The following is a 17,007-nucleotide window of genomic DNA, read 5'->3' on the forward strand; positions in this document are numbered from 1 at the left end:
TCGGCTACAGGGAGTCATTGATGTCACACCTGAATGCACACATTGCAAGGACAAGGCATCAAGAGAAAAGCATCAAGATGTTCTCCTCCAGAAATTATTCAAACTGAAACAAGAGTAAGGAATTGAGTCTACTCCACTGTTTCTTATCTTGAGTGGAAGTGAAGGTTCACAGAGAGTTCCTGCGAACAATAATGTACCACAGCCAAGTTCGAGTTCAGCTGATGGTGGCAGTGAAACTGTAACAACACAGAATGAAGTCGACTCCAGTGTAACAGCACCAACAAACACTTCTGCAAGATGGGGCCACTTCTGGGCCTGTTTAATACTGAACAAGTCTTAGTCAATCAGTGCCAAGATGACTATGAAAATGGTGGATACAGCCCAAAACTTCTTCGTTTTGGAAGAATTGGAGTGTGATGCCATTGTCTTTGATTCTGTTGATGATTTATAGAAATTACGGCTAGTTCGAGAACAGGTGTTAATTACAGGTCGAGTCAAATTGGATACCTGTCGTATACGTTGTTTTTTTTTTTTTTTTTTTACTTTAAAGGTAAACGATTCTTTTAGAAGCAATTGCTTCGCTGTCAATTCATTGGATTAACCCTGTAATGACGCCTGGTTCCAGACGACATTTTGGGATTTTCATCCACGCATGCGCAGTGATTAGTCTTTCGGAAGGCCTGCCGGAAGCCCCTCATGCGCATGTGCAGTCATCAGCAGCAGCTAGGCTTGACCGCTATTCTCTCTCTTCGGCCCCCGGCTTCTGACCAGACAGGACGCAACTTAGACCAGCTCCGTGGAGTTGGCATTCTGACGGCGATCGACGTTGCAAGTCTGTGAAAATGCCTTCTTATTTTGTGTCTAACTACTAACCCTGCTGCTTCTACTTGCCCAGCATCCAGGCTACCGAAGTCCAGAGATGAAAATACTTATTTCGGCGAAATAAATTATTATTGTTGTTTGTTCGGAGATTCTTGTTCCCGCTATTTTCCTTTCTACAACTATGTAAGGAATTGTGAGGCACCCAACCAGTGTCGACTTCACTTCCTACAACCCTAACAAAATACAAGTTAAGTCACTGGCTCAGCACCTATGTTTGTGTTTTTCATTCCAAAATAATCTGGTGAAAAAAAAATCGGAAAGATAAGTTTAGGGAGGATGACAGAGCGCTAGGTCCCGCCTGTGTGTGTATATGTATGTGTGTGTGTGTGTGTATGTGTGTGTGTATATATTTGTGTGTGTATATGTATGCGTGTGTATATATGTGTGTGTGTATGTATGTGTGTGTGGAGATAACAATGCCCTATTTCCGAATCAATGGAACTACCTTTTGGTTAAATCTCTAATTTTTACAAGTGCACCTTTACCATTTTTTCTTTGCATATTCGTAATCTCCGATTTCTAAAGAAATCTCAGGAATCCGAAGAAATTTTTAAAAAATGCATGTTTGAAATTGAGATGCGAAACTGCATTAGCACCATTTCGGTAAATTTCTTTACCCATATTTTTAGATAACATTTTGCAGGAATATTTTTTCGAAAGTGTGGAATAAGTGAAAATGCTAAAGCTTAGTGGTAAGAAAGCCTGGGCAGGACAGGTAAAAAGAATGATACAAAATTCTAAAAAAGAAAAAAAAAAAAGTGAAGAAAACTTAGTGCTTGCGTGAAACAAGTATAAATATAATATTAAAACAAAATAATTTGTTCGTACTTCATAAAATTCACTGGAATATTAATCCCAGATTACAGAATAGATCTGAAGGAAAAGTTTCACTTTGCCTTTGTAGGTTTTCCCGTGTAACTTGTAATTGGGGTAACTAATGCCTTTCATTTTTGTGTGCAGAGAGAGAGAGAGAGAGATATTGTCATGTATGTACTTTTTTTGCATGTATGCGTAAATAGCACACACATACAATTTTATGTGAATGAACTTTGCCTAACCTTTCAATGGTATAGCAACATCATGGGTTAAACGGAGCGAGTGATTTCTTATATATATATATATATATATATATATATATATCAAAGGTATAAAACACAAACGGAAATCGTCAAAACATAACTAGCATGAAAAAGTCGATAACACAACAACGGCAAACAGGACAGAAACAAGATACACGGATCATTCGCTGCCAATTGCTTCTTCAGTCGGAGTCTGGAATGTCCACGTAATTTCGCCCAATCCTCTCCGATACTACTCGAAACCAGTTGGGCCAAGATAATGTGTGTGTGTGTGTGCTATTTACACATAGATGCCAAAAAAAAGAAAAAATTACGTGACAACATCTCGACTCATTCTCTCTCTCAGCACAAAAATGAAACGCATTAATTACCCCGATTACAATATAATCAGGAAACTTTTCCTCTGCAAACTGGGATTAATATATTCGGTGATTTTATGAGGTAGGAAAAAGATATTTTGTTTTAATTTTATACTTTTATTTGTTTCACACAAGCACTAAAGGTTGTTTTGGTTTTTTTTAGAATTTTGTATCATTCTTTACCTGTCCTGTCCAGGCCAGGTATAGATACTTAATTAAATACCAATATTTTAATGTTTGAACGACTGTGGGTCTTTACTAGGGTTTTTTTTTTATAAGCGGGACTTAAACCTGTATCCCCAATAAAACATTTTATACATTACATGCCCATAAAATGCTTCGTAGATCTTATTCGGCTATTCTTTACTACTAAGTTTTAGCATTTTCAATGGAGGCGCAATGGCCCAGTGGTTAGGGCAGCGGACGCGCGGTCATAGGAAACCGATCATAGGATCGCGGTTTCGATTCCCAGACCGGGCGTTGTGAGTGTTTATTGAACGATAACACCTAAAGTTCCACGAGGCTCCGGCAGGGATGGTGGTGATCCCTGCTGTACTCTTTCACCACAACTTTCTCTCACTCTTACTTCCTGTTTCTGTTGTACCTGTATTTCAAGGGGCCGGCCTTGTCACTCTCTGTGTCACGCTGAATATCCCCGAGAACTACGTTAAGGGTGCACGTGTCTGTGGAGTGCTCAGCCACTTACACGTTAATTTCACGAGCAGGCTGTTCCGTTGATTCGGATCAACCGGAACCCTCATCGTCGTAACCGACAGAGTGCTTCCATCCATAGCATTTTCAATTATTCCACACTTTCGAAAAAATATTTCTGCAAAATGTTATCTGAAAATATGGGTAAAGAAATTTACCGAAATGGTGCTAATGCAGTTTCGAACGTCACCTACAAAAATGCATGTTTTTGAAATGTCTTCGGATTCCTAGGTTTTATTTAGATATTGGAGATTACGAATATACCAAAAAATTTTTTGGCAATGTTTCGTTTGTCGTAGCACACGTTTCCGTCGATTTCCGTAAAAAATGTAAACACTGAATCGGCCATACATACATACATACATACATACATACATACATACACACACACATACATACACACACACATACATAGATACATACACACACACACATACATGCAGACATACATATACACATACACCGAGTAAAAAATTACACTGAATCGGCCATACATACATACACACACACACATACTTACACACACACACACACATACATACACACACACATACATAGATACATACACACACACACACATACATAAACACATACACCGAGTAAAAAATTTCAGTTTTCCGACGGAAACGTGTGCTACGACAAACGAAACTTCGCCAATTTTTTTTTAAACGGTAAAGGTAGTTCCATTGATTCGGAAATAGGGCATTGTTATCGTCACACATACATATACATACATACATACATACATATATATACACACACACATATATCTACAAACACATTTATATATTCACACGCATACATATATACACACACATATATACCACACAAATATATACACTCACACATACACACACATATACACCCATATTTATATACACACACTTATATACACAAATACTCACACACACTTATACACACACATATACACACACATATACACACACAAATATACATACACACATATATATACACACATATATACACACACAAATATACATACACACATATGTATATATATACATATATACACACATACATAGATTACAAAAGATAACGAAAGAATACCGTACGGGTGTTTGGCTCAACAAAGATGGTGCAGTGTGGCTAGGAAGATTTGGCTGTTATTTCTAAAAGGACGAATGCTACTGGAAAGGTTCCCTTGCCAACAAGGGAATCTCTCATGTAAGAATTTCGCCTGTGAATGTGTGTGGGGGGATTTTCCTGTGAAATGGGGAGGGGGGGTTCCTAGGGTCACATCCCACCCCACCCCGTTTTCCGGACAAAAAAATGATTTTGTGGCATATTAGGAGCTCACCATAATTCATTCATTCTACGAAAAACAAATTTTCCGAAAAATCCGGGGGAGTGGGAGTGGGAGTCCCCTCGCCTTCTCACCTTTTCCGAACCTCCAGAATAAGGGATTGGCATGGAAGTAGGCGGCCAGGGCAGTTGATTCCATGCGAATACTACCAAAGCCATTTTGGATTATCTTTAGGCTAGCTGGAATTTCTGTAATAAGGCTCCGGATGGACTGGTTACAATTTAGAAAGCTAAGTGCTCGCAGGAGTGGCTGTGTGATAAGTAGCTTGCTAACCAACTACATGGTTCCGGGTTCAGTCCCATTGCGTGGCATCTTGGGCAAGTGTCTTCTGCTATAGCCCCGGGCCGACCAATGCCTTGTGAGTGGATTTGGTAGACGGAAACTGAAAGAAGCCTGTCGTATATATGTATATATATATAAGTGTGTGTGTGTATATGTTTGTGTGTCTGTGTTTGTCCCCCTAGCATTGCTTGACAACCGATGCTGGTGTGTTTACGTCCCCGTCACTTAGCGGTTCGGCAAAAGAGACCGATAGAATAAGTACTGGGCTTACAAAGAATAAGCCCCGGGGTCGATTTGCTCGACTAAAGGCGGTGCTCCAGCATGGCCGCAGTCAAATGACTGAAACAAGTAAAAGAGTAATACTGTGGAATATACGAGGAGGGGATTAAAAATTTTGAAAATAATCTTAACAGAATCAATATTTGCGTTGTTAATCGTTTAAAAAGACTCCGCCGGTTACGACGACGAGGGTCCCAGCTGATACGATCAACGGAACAGCTTGCTCGTGAAATTAACGTGCAAATGGCTGAGCATTCCACAGACACGTGTACCCTTAACGTAGTTCTCGGGGATAATCAGCGTGATACAGAGAGTGACAAGGCTGACCCTTTGAAATACAAGTACAACTCATTTTTGCCAGCTGAGTGGACTGGAGCAACGTGAAATAAAGTGTCTTGCTCAAGGACACAACGCGTCGCCGGGAATCGAACTCACAACCTTACGATCATGAGCCGAATGCCCTAAGCACTAAGCCACGCGCCCTCTGTTAATCGTTACATGGTGAATAAATGCATTCAAGTTGATGGCGATCAGTCTCTTCCTCCATGTGTTAAAAGTAAACTCGAGTTGACAGGGGTTGTTATAAGTAAACTCAATTGAGTTGAGAGCAAACTCAATAGGGTTAAGGAATATAAGTTTGGTTTTTGTTTGTAACTCAATCCGATTAGTCTCTTTTGGAAAGCTGTTCAAGAATCATGCTCTAATTCTCCAGTTTTACTTGAATTTCCAAACGTACATTCACGTTTCATTAAAGCAATCATTAATACATACGAAAGTAAATACTTCCAAAACTATGGCGATTAATCTCATATAGTTAAACCGATATTCAATTGTCTTGCCCGCTAATCTCTGCAATGAAACTCTTTTTGTATAATAATTCTTTCTACTTAGACACAAGGCTTGGAATTTTTGGGGGTGGAACTAAACTGATCTTTCCGGTCCCCCCCTTTTTTTTTCACCGGATTCCTATGTAAAAAACTATGTTTTCAAAATTTTTTAGCTCAATAGAGGCCATCGATTGGTTAAAATTCGAAAAATTAAACTACGTTAAACTTACAAATTACAATTTTCTCAAAAAAGCCAAAAGAAAAAAATGTTTGGATCTTTTCATTTTGAAGGCCAGATTTTCCTAGTTAACTAAACAATTTGAAACTTCGTATATTGGTAGAATGTGTCAAAAGAAAACATTATTGTAAACAAAATTGTAATTCGTAACTTAAACGTAGTTTAATTTTAAGAATTTTAACCAATGAAATCGCAGCATTCGAGCTCAAATTATTTACCTCTTCTTCTGTCTTCTACATGTGCTAGAAATAACAGCTATATCTCTTAAATCGATTAATTTCGTCGCCCAATAAAAATATTAACGATATTTTTTAAATATTTTTTACCGAAAAGGCTTCTCCCATGGTTTTGAAGGGCCAGAAACAACAAAAACAAAACAATAATATGCCTAAATCGGTCTCGAGTTTGCGCGTGGAGTGTGAGTAGTATTGTAAAAATTTGTCGGAAGCTGTGATATAAATTGGGAAAAAAATCCTCGACACCAGTGCGTAATTGGTACTTAATTTATCGACCCCGAAACGATGAAACATTGACCTCCCCAATTCTGGTTTATTTACCTTTTGTGCAAATTTGTTACGGCAAGTGGCAAAACACGAACGTGTATTTTTGCTTGTGTGCGTATATGTATATGTCCGTTTGTATGTGTGTGTATGCTTATATATTAATTACTATGTGTGTGTGTGTGTGTGTCCGTTTGTATGTGTGTGTACGCTTATATATTAATTACTATGTGTGTGTGTGTGTGTGTGTGTATGTCCGTTTGTATGTGTGTGTACGCTTATATATTAATTACTATGTGTGTGTGTGTGTCCGTTTGTATGTGTGTGTACGCTTATATATTAATTACTATGTGTGTGTGTGTGTGTCCGTTTGTATGTGTGTGTACGCTTATATATTAATTACTATGTGTGTGTGTGTGTATATGTCCGTTTGTATGTGTGTGTACGCTTATATATTAATTACTATGTGCTTGTGCAAATGTGTATGTGTGTGTGTGTGTGTGTGTGTGTGTGTGGTGCGTCTGCTATATTTCTTTATCAATATCGATAACGCAGCAATGCTGGGATTTCATTGGTTAAAATTCGAAGATGTTGGGATTTCATTGGTTAAAATTCGTAAAAATTAAACTACGTTTAAGTTACGAATAACAATTTTGTTTTCAATTTTGTTTACAATAATGTTTTCTTTTGACACATTCTACCAGTATACGAAGTTTCAAATTGTTTAGTTAACTAGGAAAATCTGGCCTTCAAAATGAAAAGATCCAAATGTTTTATTTTTACACATTCTACCAGTATACGAAGTTTTAAAGTGTTTAGTTAACTAGAAATTGTGTTGAAAATTGCCGTTCAAAAGGAAAAGATCCAACCAAACTAAATATTAGAGATTTAAATTCGTGTCTGCCATTCTACATTCAATTCTTAACATCTTCTCCATTAGAAAAATAGAAATAGATTCATAGGGAAGCACAATGGAGTATTTATTTCCTTCTCGACAACATTAACGGATTTAAGTCAAGTCAATTGCCTTTAACGATAAATCGAAATTGTTTTCTGAACACTTGCCTATTCCTGTTCAACAAAGCTCACCTTCAATAATTAGGTTAAGTTATTTTATCAAATTTTCGGCTGTTGTGTGTGTGTGTGTGTGAGTGTGTGTCTGTGTGTGTGTGTCTGTGTGTGTGTGTGTCTGTGTCTGTGTCTGTGTGTGTGTGTGTCCACAGTGCTTCACAGCCGGTGCTGGTTTGTTTAACGTCCCCTTAGCGGTTCAGCGAAAGAGGCGGTAGAATAAGAACCAGACTTTAAAAAAATATATTGGAGTACATGTCCAACTAAGCCCTTCAAAGTGGTGCTACAGCATGACCACAGTACAGTGATCGACATAAATAACGGGGCAAAAGAATATAAATTATTTGTATAAAGTATTAAAGTATTAATCCTGGCTGGATTTTCCTGTTTGCTGGGACTGACCTCTCACCTGACGGATTAGCTAAAAGCGGAAAAAAAGAAAAGAAAGAAAAATTGAGATGTAAGAGAGCAGTCCCTTTTGTTGTTCAAGCGTTCTTGTCATAAATGTTTACCTCTTTAAACCTTAAGAATATTTAAAAATATTCTTTCAATATTTTAGACTTAATCTCTCTCTATGTATATAAAGCTGAAGTTGTCTGTGTATGGCAGGTTTGGTAGCCTTCAACTAACACTATCTCCTCCGAGACCCTGCGGCGCAAGTTGACTAAAACTGAGAGTAGATAGAAGAAGGCTAGCTCTTCCTTCCGTAGAAGAAAAAATTCAAATCGGACCATGTTAACACCAAAAATTATTTACATCAAAAAAGTGCTTTTTTTCTATGAAAATCCCTATCTTTTACGATTTTTTTTACTGCTGTGTCGCCATTTTTCGGTGTATTTCAACCAGAAAAATGTTCACTTAAAGAGAATAACAAGCTACATAATGCAAAATTTTTACTTTTCAAAAATTCCAATTGTAAAGTGTCGAAACAAATCCGAGCAACGCCGAGCGATACTGCTAGTATATGTAAATGTTGATATTCTGACGACTGAAAATTCAAACTTAGTAGTACTGTTTTATGTTAATATTGATTTCTGACAGAAATGCATGCTGGCAAGATTTGTGGGAGGAAGTGTAATTGATTACCGTAAATCCTCGAGTATAGTCCACCCTTGAGTATAATATGCACGGGATTTTTAGGGGGTTGTACCTCTGAAAAACCTAAACCTTGTGTATAATACGCACCCCTTCTCTAACTTGAGTCAAGGAAGTCTATATAACGTCCTTGGTTTGTAAAAATGTATACGGTAACGTGTTTTATTATTATTCTATATGTAACATAATGCAAATGTGTACCTATTTTGTGCATTTTGCTTGCAGAAAATAAAGAAATAACAGTAATAACGTTTAATAAATGTTGCTTATTGCAAGTTATGGATGATTCTTTTATGACTTCATTGCTTTCAGGCTTAGCTTAAGGTATTTTCGTGCCTGACATCACAAAATGCGTCTGAATAAACATTGCCGGACAGCAAATAAAGACTGGGACATTGCTTAGAAAATAATTTTCATTTTTAACCACGTATATAGTACGCACTAGGGATTTTGACCTTTATATTTTGGGACAAAAGTGCGGATTATACTCGAGGATTTACGGTACATACAAATCCCACATCTTTCTCTTGACGAAGTCGTGTGCTGATATGACCTGCCACGTGATTTAGCGTGAAACATTTCAAATTTTACCAGACAACAGATTTTTCGACGGCATATTTCAGCTGAAGTAAACAGGGTGGTTTCATTGTAAGGCTGAGAAACTGCCCTAGGATTTCAATACCCTGGCATCGGCATTGCTTTCGCCACAGACTTTTATACTTCTTGCAAGCCATAAATTCTCCAATATGCTAACCGTTCTAGGTTAGACAAACGGCTTGACAATATCTACAAGAACAAAGGCAGCGAGCTGGCAGAAACGTTAGCACGCCGGGCGAAATGCTTAGCAGTATTTCTTCTGTCTTTACGTTCTGAGTTCAAATTCCGCCGAGGTCGACTTTGCCTTTCATCCTTTCAGGGTCGATAAATTAAGTACCAGTTACACAATGGGATCGATGTAGTCGACTTAATCCCTTTGTCTGTCCTTGTTTGTCCACTCTATGTTTAGCCCCATGTGTATAGTAAAGAAATAGGTATTTGGACTCTCTTTACGTTCTGAGTTCAAATTACGCCGAGGTTGACTTTGCCTTTCATCCTTTTGGGGTTGATAAAATAAGTATCAGTTGGTTAATGAGGTCCATGTAATCGACTTAGCCCCTCCTCTGAAATTGCTAGCTTTGTGACAACTTTAAAACCAATATTGAGTTGCTGAATATAGCGGCGAACCGGTAGAATCGTTAGCATGAACATCAGTAGCTTGGCAAAGGCTGCGAGGTAGCAGAATCGTTAGCACACTGAACAAAGTGCTTAGCGGCATATCATCCATCTTTATGTTCTGAGTTCAAATGTCGCCGAGGTCGACTTTGCCTTTCATCGTTTCGGGGTCGATGAAAAAAGTACCAGCTAATCGACTAGTTTACTCCAACCAAATTTCAGACCTCCTGCCTATAGCAGAAACAATTATTTGTAGTTTGGTACGTGTAATGTGTTGAATACTTCCATTTAATTGGAAGAATACTTGTTACTTATTGTTTTATTTAACCAATCATATTTTGATAAAATATTCAGTTACGAATCAATCCAGTAATGGCCACGTTATCAACAAACCACACATAACGTCACTTATTTTATCTAGCTAGTTTTGTATGTCGTTCTGATACAACGTAACAATAAGTAAATGTTGGGAAGCCCACGTATACAAGTCTGGTACACGAAGAACTTCAAAGTAATGGAATATAGAAGGATTACGACGAAAGCAATATTTTGAAGAACTGGGATAATTTCCGAATGTGTATAGCAGCCAGTACGACAGTGAACGTTTCGTTCTTGAGCAAATTGCTACAATACTGCTACTAAAAACAACTTAAGTCGTATATAGTCGTGTTGTTACCGTGCAAAAATAAAATTGTATATATTGTTGGAAATCTTGAATTTACGGAGTGTGGTATTACTTTTGGTATTGCAGTGATGATGCTTTTGGGGGAAAAAAACATCCTTCTTGGCATTCCGATTCATGATGCTTTTGTTATGTGTTGAAATACAACAGAAGTGTATATAATATGTGTAATTGAGAAGTGACCGAAAGCATATTAACCGTCCCATCCCGTTTTGTTGTAATGAATCAGGTTTCATTGAAAGCGTAGCAACATTGAACAGACTGAAAGAGAGTCGTGATATTTATAGCTTGAATGCTTTTCTTCAAATTTATTTTCTAGTTTGAGGGTTGATGCGGAACTAAATGCTAAAACTACGAACGATATCTCTTAATTTAAAATTCACAAAAAAATATACGAATTGTAAAAGCGGGAGAAGAATGATAAGGCTTACAATATAACAAAAATACTACACTCCCGAGTAAAGAAAGCAAAAGGTTGCAGATAAAGCACAATATGCAGGAGGACAAAGGTGGAATAGTGTGAAGGAATTGAAAGTAGAAAAAACATATCGGGCAAATAAAAGCTAGCGAAGCAGAACTGAGTGCTTCATACAAAAATGTTGAATAGAGGTAAATTAGAAACACGTTTTAAAGAGAAAAAAAAAGAAAGAAAAGAATAGGTGGCACGAAATTAAAGAATGAAAATATTTATTGAGCGTGAGTAGTGAGATAGCAAAGGGTCAAACGTGAATGTGGTATTGGCTGGGGGATGTAGCTTCTATTTTAAACGGTTTCATTAGATGACTGTAAGCTGTGAACTATGTAGCTTGGATTCTTAGCATGTCACACGACCATTGCATAGTCAAACGTCGTAAAGGATAAATAATAATAATGAAATTATTGTATACAGTGCTCAGGTGCACCACAACTTGTTAGAAAGTGCATATAAAGTACATGCAGTAATGTAGAAATGTCTGGAAAGCGAACAATGTATGAATCAGATACATGCTTGTGTGTGTATGGAGGGGAGAAAATCAAGTGTAGTGTTGGCGAATCTCAGGAAGCATGGAAGTTTTGAAGGATGCAGTGCTCCGACAACTAACAACCGATGCCGGCAGTTTGTTCCATGGGATATGTGAATGTGTCGCATTCTGGAATGAGAAGGTAGAGAAAGCTTTTGTAAGATTGGATATTAAAAAGAGACAACGGAAGAAATGTGATATTAAACAACAAACCTTTCTCTATCTTCCCATCATAATATATTTACAGCTGATTTTTCATTCATTTTTCTAATTCAATTCCTTCCTTGTGTAGGATCGTACAAATGACCAAATATTTAAGATTTAAGTTGACCATGAATGTAATTGGCTTATATCAAATTTCGACATAATATCTGGATAGTATTCGACTTGAAGATAATGCAAAAGTTTTCGTGTGTGATGACCCAACTACAAACACTACTGTTTTTATGATTGTCCCTTCCTCAACTTCGGCCATCCTCTATCCATTTTTCTATCGAATCTTTGTATTTCTCTTCTAATCTTTGTATTTCTTCCTCTCTTCTTTTCTTTCCTTCCCTTCTGTTTAGTCTTTCTTTTCCAAATCACCACTTCTCTTGTTATGTTTAGTCCATGAGGATACACGTGGATGGAAGAGTAGCTGAAGAGGTCACTTCCCTTCCCCTTTCCTCTTTATTCTCTCTTCCACTTACCTTATGCTTATTTTTATTGCTTCTCTTCACTCCCCTTCCCATGCCTGTACCATTCCTTCAGTGTTCTTCTTGGTTATAACCAGAAGTAACTTGGACGAAAGCTGTATTAATTTTCTAGGTCGTTAAATTTTTCTCAGGCGATCAATTGGCCAGTTAAGTAAACCTATCACTTACAAACTTATAATGACAACTGGAAACAGGTGTAAGTCAAATCTACTGAAATAAAGAGAGATAGTAATTATCATTATTTATGCCTTGTCTTGTGTATATGTAGTTCAAATTTACAGAAAACAAAAGACGAAGACAGATATAGGAACAACAAGCAGGTGTATTAGTTTAACGCTCAAAAAGAATGGAAAAGTCTTTTACATTTCGAGCCTACGCTCTTTGACAGAAAGGATAAAGAGGAAAAAAAAAAAAAAAACGAAGAGAGAACGAAAAAAAAAGCGGAGAGAGAAAAAAAAATGTGCTGAGTTCAACGGTCCAACATGACGAGATGACCAGAAAAAAAGAGGCTGGATGAAAGAAAGATAATAATAATAACTATAACAGTGACCCCAACGAACTAAGGTGCGCAACCGCGTGTGTGTATATGAGAATGGTGTGTGTGAGTGTGTATGTGTGAATGGGGATGACTATGTGAGTATGAGTAGACAGGCTGAAAATTATGTGAACCTGTGTGTGTATGTGTATAAGTAACCCAGTGTGTACATTATGTGGAGTGATATGCATTTCATGTACTGGTAGGTATGTGGATTTCTGCTATGGACGTGTGTATGTATGTGCGGGGTTATCGTGTGCAAAGGCATGGGCTTGTGTGTGTGTGAACAAATAACCCAGTGTATGCGTTGTGTAGAATGATGTGCGTTTTGTGCATTTGTGTGTATGTGTGTGAGGCTAACGTGTGTGTGTGTTGTGTGTAGCATTTGATGCGTGCTTGTTCAGGTGGTGTGTGCATGTGTGTATGCGAGTCTGTGACCAAATGATACGCTAGTGTATAGTGTGTTTGTGGATGAAAGTTTCCTGTGTCTATGTATGTCGCTAGTGTTTATGCATGTGTGTGTGTATTGTCTGTGTCCAGATATTATGTGCTTGTGTGGGCGTGGAAGTGTGCATGCTGGTGTGTGGTGTGTATACTGAGTTAAACAGCTGCTCGAATATTGGTAAGTGTGTTGGCGCTATTGAAGATTTGCGTGTGGGTGTGTGGATAATAGTGTGTGGTGTAAATGATGATAAGTGTTTGGTGCTAGTGTGTATGGAGTGAGAGGGTGTGAGTGCAGTGGTATGTGAAATGATTAATGAGTTGAACAGTGTGTATGAGGGTTTGTATAATGGTGTGTGAAGGTTTCGAAGTAGGCGGTATACAGGTGTGTAAGTGTAGGCGGGAAGTTGAATGTGGGAGGTGTGTGGGAATCCGTGTGGGGTTCGTGTCAGATGAAAAGAAGTAATGGGTTGAATCTATGAGTCACAGAGGAATGAAGAGAGAAGATTAATTCCAATTCACGGCGAAGACGGGAGTCCGGGTGGCGCCTGTGACAGTCTGAACACTGACAGATGTTATAGCAAATGACTGGTAGAGCGGAAGTAGCGCGACAGCGAGGTGTCATTGCCAAGTCTGATATCTCGGAGGTGCTTCGCGAACCGATCAACCAAACGGCGTCCCGTTTGACCAATGTACAGGGAAGGGCAGAGAAAACAGGAAATGCAGTAAATAACATTACTGGAGGGGCAAGAAAAGGAGTTGGTGACGTGATAGGGACGGTAATGGGTGCCAATGAGGATGGTGATATTGGAGAGGTAGGGGCAAGTGCGACTATGTAGGCGAGAGCAGGGGAAAGAGCCAGGCTGGGAGGCAGGGGTAGGGAAGAAACTGTTGACCAGGAGGTCACACAAGTTATGGGCTCGTTTGAAGGAGGAAAGGGGTAGGTTAGGGAAGATGTACGATGTGGTGGGTTTGGAGTGGAGTCGGCGGAAGGCTCAGAGAATGGTGCATTGGAGGGACGGTGGAAGGGTGGTAGGTGAAGGGAGACGAGTAAGGGTGGGGTGGGTGCGAGGAGAAAGAGCAGAGGCACGGTCCGCAGATCGTGCCTGGGCAAGGGCAGTGTGGATAATGGTGAGGTGATATCTATGTAGGATGAAATGGTGAACCATCAGTTGAGAATGAGTCTCAAAATCATGGTCGTCACTGCAGAGCCTGCATAGACAGAGAAATTAGGAGTGGGGGATAGAGAGCTTGGTATGGATAGCGTGGGAGGAGGAGGCATTAGGGTAGGAGTGTGAGTCAGGGTATTTGTAGTGGATGGTGAGAGTGGAGTGTGAATATTGACAGAAATATCGAGATATTTGACAAAAGAATTAGAAACAATGCAAGAGAATTTGAGGGCAGGATGGAAGGATTGGACAAAGGAGAGGAAGGTATCAAGATGTTCACTGGAGAGTAAGGTCGTGGTCATACAGTCATCAATATAACGACCATATAGCTTGGGAGTGGGGCCAGTGAATTGTGAGAATATTTGGTGCTCAACATAGCCAATGAACAGGCTTGCATAGTTGGGGCCCATTTTTGTTCCCTTGGCCATCCCTAAGATCTGTTGGTAAGACTCCCCTGCAAACGAGAAGCAGTTGGAGAGGACAACTTCAGCCAAATGAACAAGTATGGAGGTGCATGTGTGTGTGTATATATATATATATATATATATATATATGTATGTAATATATATATACACACACATGCACATATTGTATATATTCTTTTGCTTGTTTCAGTCATTTCACTGTGGCCATGCTGGAGCACCATCTTGAAGGGTTTCAGTCAAAGAAATCGATCCCAACACTTACTCTTTGTAAGCCTAGTACTTATTCTATCGGTCTTCTTTGCCAAACTGCTAAGTTACAGTGACATAAACACATCAGTATTAGTTGTCATGTGATGGCAGAGGTAGGGGGTGGAGGACAAACACAGACACACACTCATAAATACACACACACACACACACACGCACACACACACATATATATATACATATTTACATACATACTTATATATAAAAATGTGACAACCGTTGCAGACTTCGTAGAGTTCACACTGAAGATATCACCCACATCATAAGCAGTTGTTAAAAAATGTCATCACAGTATTATCTACTGATGAGACATGATGTTGTAGCTAGGACACTCTATAATGAAATCTGTCAGAAAGATAATCCTGAGGTCAAATCCACAATATGGTAGAAGCCATAGCCACTCATAATAAAAACGAATACTGGTGGAATGTACCAGTGAAGACCTCAATAAAATGTAAGCACAACAGGCTTTATATAATTATTTGGGATTGAGAAGGGGAAACTGTGCACAATTGTGGAGATTAGCTGCCCAGCAGATGTTAACATAAAGCTGAAGATCAGTGACAAAGAGAACACCTATGCTGAACTATTGAGAAATCTGCAGTTGCGCTATCCAGATTACAAGTTACCTGTAATTATTGGGGCCCTGTGGTATGTAACACACTGCTTAAATACCAATCTTGTGAAATTGAGCTTCTCAAAACCAGAAAGGAGAAATCTAATTTGAAGACTACAGATCCAGTCCATCACCGGAACTGTAAAAATCTGTAAAATTTTCCAGAAGTTTATCATTTAAAAGGTATATGAGCATGTCTAGATATGCAACTATATGCATGAAAATATATACATAAAACATTCAAATCTGCACATACATACATACGTACATACATACATACATACATACATACATACATACATACTACATACATACATACATACCTTGTTGTTGATGTTGAAATTCCAATGAAAGAGACTTGGATCTAGGTTAGAAACTAACTTTTTCTCTACTGGCAACAAATCTTGAAATAAAATGAATAATGACACCAGCCACAGAGAGGGTGGGCCAGAATTCCTGACTCAATTATTTGCTATATATTTCTTAACATACTAATTTTATTGTTGTATTATATTGCTTCTTAATATACGTATTACATAATATTAATATATTAATATTTATAACTAACAAGTGAGTCGTGAATTCTGGCTCACACTGTGTGTGTGTGTGTATATATATATATATATATGACAGACTTCTTTCAATCTCTGTATACCAAATCCACTCGCAAGGCTTTGGCTGGCTCAAGGCTAAAGTAGAAGACACTTGCATACATGCCCAAGGTGTCATACAGTGGGACTGAACCTGGAATCTTGTGGCTGGGAAGCAAGCATCTTATCTCACAGCCACACCTGCATATATTTACACACACACACCACACACACACACACACACACAAACACATACAATGTGTACCCTTTCAGTGCTTCCAGGAGTCAGTTTCACAATGGTGGGTGGGTTTTCATGAGAACCTTGCATCAGCTGGTCTTTTATCATTACCTGTGTGAAGCTCAGGGTCTTGAGATCAACCATCACCACATCATACCATTTCTTCCTGGGTTTTCTTTGTTGACAAACTCTAGCCACTTTTAGTGTCCAACACATCTTTATACAGCTACCCTCATCCATATGTATCCTGTATCCATACAAGCACAGTCTTTTGCCTTATAGACTACTTCTGATTTGTCTTATACCTAGTTTTCCTCTCAGCACATTTATGCAATGACATTTACGTACACCTACATTGCACATCCAACAAAGCTTCATTCTTTCCAGTCTTTTCATGTGTTAGCTTCATTTCTTTTCAGTCTTGACACCCGCACTTTCTGTCCCTGTTTCATCTAGATGTATGTTATTAATACTGTTTAACCCATCAATCTC

General features: G+C 38.5%; 1 protein-coding gene and 1 long non-coding RNA gene across 5 annotated transcripts in view; one reads left to right on the top strand and one right to left on the bottom strand.

Annotated features, from left to right (window-relative positions):
• Positions 1–1,661, bottom strand: part of LOC118764877 — an 18,058-nt gene extending 16,397 nt beyond the window's left edge. Inside the window, exon 1 of the long non-coding RNA XR_005000700.1 lies at positions 1,652–1,661. This is a non-coding gene — a long non-coding RNA (uncharacterized LOC118764877). The remainder of the gene's footprint in view (positions 1–1,651) is intronic.
• The window catches only part of LOC115215821 (chitinase-3-like protein 1), a 93,867-nt gene that overhangs the window by 51,053 nt on the left and 25,807 nt on the right, over positions 1–17,007 (top strand). The window contains exon 1 of one of the 4 annotated variants that reach the window (XM_036506037.1): positions 7,899–7,910. The exons of the other annotated variants lie outside the window; for them this stretch is intronic. The gene's annotated coding sequence lies outside the window, so the exon portion shown is untranslated. Of the gene's footprint in view, positions 1–7,898; positions 7,911–17,007 lie in introns of those variants that run through there. 4 annotated transcript variants of the gene reach the window in all.

The sequence above is a fragment of the Octopus sinensis genome, linkage group LG9 (genome assembly GCF_006345805.1).
Source record: "Octopus sinensis linkage group LG9, ASM634580v1, whole genome shotgun sequence".
Classification (NCBI taxonomy): domain Eukaryota; kingdom Metazoa; phylum Mollusca; class Cephalopoda; order Octopoda; family Octopodidae; genus Octopus; species Octopus sinensis.